Source organism: Triticum dicoccoides, chromosome 7A (assembly GCF_002162155.2).
Source record: "Triticum dicoccoides isolate Atlit2015 ecotype Zavitan chromosome 7A, WEW_v2.0, whole genome shotgun sequence".
Taxonomy (NCBI): domain Eukaryota; kingdom Viridiplantae; phylum Streptophyta; class Magnoliopsida; order Poales; family Poaceae; genus Triticum; species Triticum dicoccoides.
The window spans coordinates 124456476-124462383 of record NC_041392.1 but is presented as its reverse complement, the minus strand read 5'-3'; the positions used below and the strand labels follow the sequence as shown (position 1 = coordinate 124462383).

Here is a 5908-nt window from a genome sequence, read left to right as displayed (position 1 = left end):
AACCCACTCTATGTGATCGGAGATCCCGTGAAGTAGAAGTGGGAGACAAGCTGTTGGCCAGCTGGGAGGAGAGTATCCCTATATTAACTATCCCACTCCGTGAACATGCAATACTCTCCTAATCTGCATGGCAGGTTGATACTTATCTTAATGTGTTTCAAGTGGCTTATTCGGGTAAGCAGAGATGTTGTCCTGCAGAACATCTTCTGAGGAACACACCTATATGAACTTGATTGTTAACGTCGCAGTCTGTGAGAATTGGGTGTTCTCTAATAAATTCATGAAAAGGCCCTAGAGTATGACGTATATGCTCCACCCGCGGGGAAGCCTTGCGGCAACCAAGTATCGGTGAAGAATTTGTGTGAAACTAATCTCGCAGAAAACTTATAGTTCAAGGCATAGTTCACTATTCAAGTTGTGATCTAGTGTAACATAAATATCTAAGTGGAAGTTCAACTTCATAGTCTCCACTAAGCACCGGTATATAAACAATATTTTGGAACTAAATGATGAGATGTGCCAATGAGACTTTGTGGGGATTGTTGGAATTTTGCTAGTAGGCCTTTGGCCCAAAGCCCAACTAAAATTCTGAAATTCTCTTGGCCCATTCATGCACACATGTGAGTGGAGTGAGTGAGACTAAAGTTTAGTCCCACCCCGGAAGTTGAGAGAGAGTTGCACCTTTTTATAAGATGAGCTCTTCTACCACTTGTATGAGCATGAGAAGAGAAGACCTACACGCGCGCTCCTCCTCCTCGCTCGCCACGCCACGACGCGCCGCGGGTTGCGGGATTGAGCCGAGCCGAGGACAGAGCTATGCACGTCGTCTATATTTTTGCTGCTCGGGAAAATTATTCCCACGACCTACCCGGCCCGCACTATATAGTCAGGCAGACGTCAACCCTAGCCGCAGCCGCTTCGTATGGTTTCTCACCACCGTTCCAGATCATTGCCAAGCAAGTCTTCACCATCCCTCCTTCTGGCGTGCACCGTGAGAAGGGACAGCAGGCCTCCGGAACCCCGCCTCTCGTGATCCTGTACGGGAGAGGGGCGATCAGGTTTTTGGGGAGCGACACTCGCGCGACTGCTGGCAGCGACGACTTCGCGAACGACGACTTCTTCCCCGACCTCAACGCCGGCGGTGTTGCACCCGCTGCACCGTATGTGATTCTATCCTTCCAGTTCGAGATCGTGGTAGAATTCATATTTGTAGTATGTGCCCTAGATGTGATATGTTCATCTGCTATGCTAGTTCGCATGATTAGTTTAATCTCTGCTGCTGTGGTCATGATTTATCTTCTGTTTATTCGGATTAAATCTCGTAATAATTTGCTCATATTTTTAACATATATATTCGTACGTATCCAGCCAGGATCGGTCCAGCTACTAGCTGTGCGGCACCACATGTACAGTACCACGTACACACACAACCGACCGACTAGCTAAGTATACTACCTAGCCTGCTGTGTTGCCGGCCGTGAGCCGTCCGTTGGTGCCTGCTGATGGATGCAGGAGGTAAAGGTGGCCTACGCTCCGTCTGGTGACTGGCGTACGACCGTATGTATGTACGTACGCGTGTGCCGTACTGCGCTTTATACACGTACAGTGCCTCTCACCTTTTTCTATGGACCTCACCTGCCGACGAGGCTTCGCGTGCAGGTCACCAGTGTTATCACAAACTAGCCATGGGACCATCCACACACGGCCGTGCAAATGATTAAGTAAACTTGCCCAATTTGGATGCACTAAGTACACTAGCTAGTACCCCTAGTAGAGTAGTACATACAATACATGTAGCGTGTTACTACTGTCGTACGCGATACACTCACGCTGTCACGCACGCAAAGGGGTCGTCGGCGGGATCTCCTCGACCACTGGAGGTGGAAGGGTCTCTGAAAAGTGAAAACCCGTACCACCAACGCCGTTTTTTTTTTTGAGATAACCAACGCCGTTGTTGACCAGGCGGGCCTCAGACGGTGGCCCTTTGGGTTTGGCGGGCTCCTGTGTCTCCAACCACCATGCCACCTATCTATCTCTCTTTTGTCTCAAAAAAAAAACTTATCTCTCTCTCTCTTGTCTCAGAGAAAAAACTACTGTATACATCTCTCTCAAAAACAAAAAAAATACCCATTCCACCTCGAGCAACTGCAGTTGGGCCCCGACAAGTACACAGAGCAGTGAGTGGATGGGCAGTGGACCGCGCGAGCTAACTCGTTTGGGGTCCTCCTCCATTTTGCTCCAAAAGAAAATCGAGGGGTCCTCCTCGACCCTGTCTGCGCTAACACTGGCGTTGGCATTTAGGCCTCGTTTGGTTGCACGGGATCCCGGAGGGAACCCCGCTTATTCCCCGGGTGAGAAAAGCACGGGCCCGATCGAGCCGGGGAAATCAAGCGCGATGTTTGGACAGATTCGTTGGGGAGGTATCCCTGCCCTACCCGCGTCGTTTCCCTGGGGAAACGTTCCACCCCTCCAGGGGTCAGGGAGAGAAGCCACGGCTCGAGCGAGACCGCGAGCGCAGCGACCGAAAGGCGACGACAGCCAAGATCCAGTCCTTCGCCTCCGAGTTTCTCCGGCAGCGACCGGAGAGACGGACCGCCCCCTCCCTCCGGTGCTCTGCCTGCATGCTCCGCCCACCAGCGACCGCGACGGCCGTGGTCGTCACCCTCCTCCTTCCCCAGATCTACCCTCCCCCTCGAAGTTCCTGCCCCTCCGGTGACGGCAACGGCGACGGTTCCACGGTCAACTTCCACCTACTTCCACCAAGGTTAGCCCCGCTCCTCTTCCACCTCGTATTTTTTTTCTCCAATCCATCAACTCACCGTCCATGCACTAATGCCTGAACTTGCTGGTCAGATCCAAGAACTCGAGCCTTCTCTTCTTCTAAATAACTCCACATGCCGGAGACAAAATTTACTTCATTGGTTAATAAGAATCCATCTCATATATTCCTGTATTGTTCCTTTCTGAAAGGGGGAAAAGCATAAGTCGGAGTAAATTACTGTACTAGTCAAGACAACTAATTTTCATACAAGGGCACCAATGCACAAGCAGTGTCAATGTCAGAGTGTACTTTATTTCAAAGATGATTGGAGCAACCGTTGATTGGTTCAGCAGCAGTTGACATCTAATCAAATCACAATTAATAGACTCGTAGGCAAAATATTGGAGACCTAGTGTAAAATCAATTCATTAGGAGCATAATCGTATAGACAATTATCAGATAGGAGTAGTATCAATTACAGTATTATAATGCATGGTTGTATCATAACTAATACACTATAATCATGCATTTCACTTACATGCACACAAAGAGCTCCACAACTAGCATTTTAGAAAGATTAAATTCATATACTGATCTGTATATAATTGCCTATAATTTGCATTTCGGCACATGTTGGCTCATATTTTTCTCAGCTAGCTCATATATTCATCACAACACTAACATACGTCTTGCTTTTTTCTTATTGCAGAGGCTGTCTAGGTGCTGTTTTGGTGTTTCCCGTGGTGCACATGTGTGCTGCCTTTCCTACAGTATGTGTTTTCATGTATTTTTGCGCAAACTTTTGTGTCCTGAACTGATAAGTATTCGATTGTGTGCCACATGCAGGTGCTCTGAACCTCTGACATTAGCAAATGATTTGCTTTATCCGAAAATGCTAGGTGGTGGCGGCGGCATTGTGTTCAGTGGCTAAGTGCATTTTGGTTCGTTGGTCATTGAAAATATTTCACCTGATGAAAGGTATATGACAGCCATCCCTGGATGCCTTCTCCTTAATTTGTCACACAATCATAAGATGTGATGTGAGGAAGCTTAAATTTATTTATTGGTATAAATTGATCGACTAGTCAGCAAGAGATTTGGTTGGTGATGTTATTTTTCTGGCTGTCTAGTTAGACGGCATTGACTCGCAGACCTTGATTAAGCAAGAAACACAACGCATGGATAGTACTCCCAGCTTGCCAAGTGCCAATTAGTAACAGCAAACTTACTCATCAGGAAAGTAACTTGTTACAACTCCTTATGGACTCCTACTAGTAATTTTGTATGTGTTGCTGAATTTGCCGGGACACTCAAACACCTTGATATTTCTTTACTTTCTTTTCTTTGTTGCTTCAGTTAGAATATGCTACCATTCAAGTGACCTTCTAGCAATCTGGTTGACAAATGACAAACCTTTTTAGTTTCGACATCGGTTTCACGGGATGACACACTAGAGTAAAGACTAGCTACCTGCTAGGACGACAGTTTTACACCGATGTTAATTTTCCTTTCTTGCGAATAATTGCAGGGTCTTGCTTAAGCAAGAGAAAGTACTGCCAAGTATCAACTAGCTAGTTACAGATTCACTCATCAGGGAAGTAACTTGTAACAGCAGTGGAGTGCGGGCATGTGCCATATATCTATTAGTAATTTAGTACTTTCATCGTGCTTGTGCTAGCTCCAGGTTTGAATTTTCCTTAGCACACTATTTTTAGAAGTGATGCTTACTGTTGGTTAGGGTCTTCTGAAGAACAATAACAATTTTTTATATTTGTTGCACAAGTTCTACTATGCATTCATTTACACTTACGACACTGCCGGAGAATACATTGTTTGTGAATTGTTTGTTAGACTGCCTTACATCCTTTTATAGATAGACGCCTTTAATTCTCTGCACTAAAAAGTCCATGTTTGTTTTGTCCTTACTTTCCCCATTATACATTTTTTGTCCCCATTTTTACTAATTTTGGAATTATATATTGACGGGAAGCTTGACAATAATGATCTATTGCTTATCATCTTCCTTTCTTCTGTCCTTACTTATTTAGTAATTATTACTGAAATGTATGACACAATAACCAGAAATAGAAGTTAGTATTCTGGCTCTTATCTTTTTTTCTCAACAAGTTCTGCTGATTGTTATTAAAAATCTAAGCTATAGTCATCATGTGCTCATGTAATTGTTACAATTCTCAGTTGGATACATGGTGCTAACTTCCTTTTTTTGTAGTTCAACGAACATCGAGTTGTGGTACCTGATGTAGATGCGGAGTGGAGAAAAGACCTGAGTAGGACTAGTGATTTTCACCTTGCAGCCCATCCTATTCGAAAGTGTCTATGCCTCGGACATGACCATTTGATAATTCAGAATTTTTGTAGTGAACAAACTTAAACAATGATGCATCAATGCCAATTGTATTGATTGATTTTATGTTGGAACACGAAAAAAGGTTTAGCTCACCGCTTAATCGGAATGAAATGTGGACCGATGGGTATTTGAACCTTGGTGAAGTGATGGATATCAGTTGTATTTTTTTAATAAAATTATAGTTTACATGAATTCTGAAGTTTTTGTATGTGTCTGTTTCATTGTAAAATTATTTGTGCAGTTTTTATTTTTGATCTTTTTTTAATTATCTTTGATCTGTTGTGTTGTATCTGTATGTTTTACGTGAGGGGTTTCTTTCCCTCCCTTGTTGCCATTTGGGCACATGGGATAGTGGGACCATTTCCCCCGTGGTGGGAGGGATTCATATGCACACGAAGATCTCCCCCTAGGGGCCTATTTTCCTGGATTTTTCCACCCCAACAACCAAATGAGGCCTTAGAGAGTAGGGCTGGGCCTTTTGGAGTCCGGCTGGGTTCAGGCCCTCTCTAGCGGCTTAGCCAGGTCCAGTAGGTTCATGCATGGCAGCACGATTAGACGATGAGTACGTACCTACGAGCTGCGCCGCACTTGCACGCATGGTTTCTTCTTCGTTATGGACGCTGTTGCGTAGATTCATCCGGACTGCTGGAGCTAGTGCTGAAATCTCACGTCTTGTCGGGGGCCGTCCACATCAACCTGGGCATGGATGGGCGTCGCCGTCGCGCTTCCATTCCATGTGGTGGCACGTGCGGAGAGCCGAAGCTCAGTTTGATTTTCCG

General features: G+C 45.4%; 1 long non-coding RNA gene across 3 annotated transcripts; it reads left to right on the top strand.

Moving 5' to 3' along the window:
- Nucleotides 1–2415: 2415 nt before the first annotated feature.
- LOC119331531 lies at nucleotides 2416–5321 on the top strand. Of its 3 annotated transcripts, none has more exons than XR_005160546.1 (4): nucleotides 2416–2764; nucleotides 3471–3531; nucleotides 3608–3739; nucleotides 4290–5321. It is a non-coding gene; the product is annotated as an uncharacterized LOC119331531 (long non-coding RNA). The 3 variants fall into 3 exon arrangements; XR_005160545.1 differs by having other exon boundaries at nucleotides 3892–5321; XR_005160544.1 differs by having other exon boundaries at nucleotides 2429–2764; nucleotides 4992–5321.
- The last annotated feature ends 587 nt before the right edge of the window (nucleotides 5322–5908 follow it).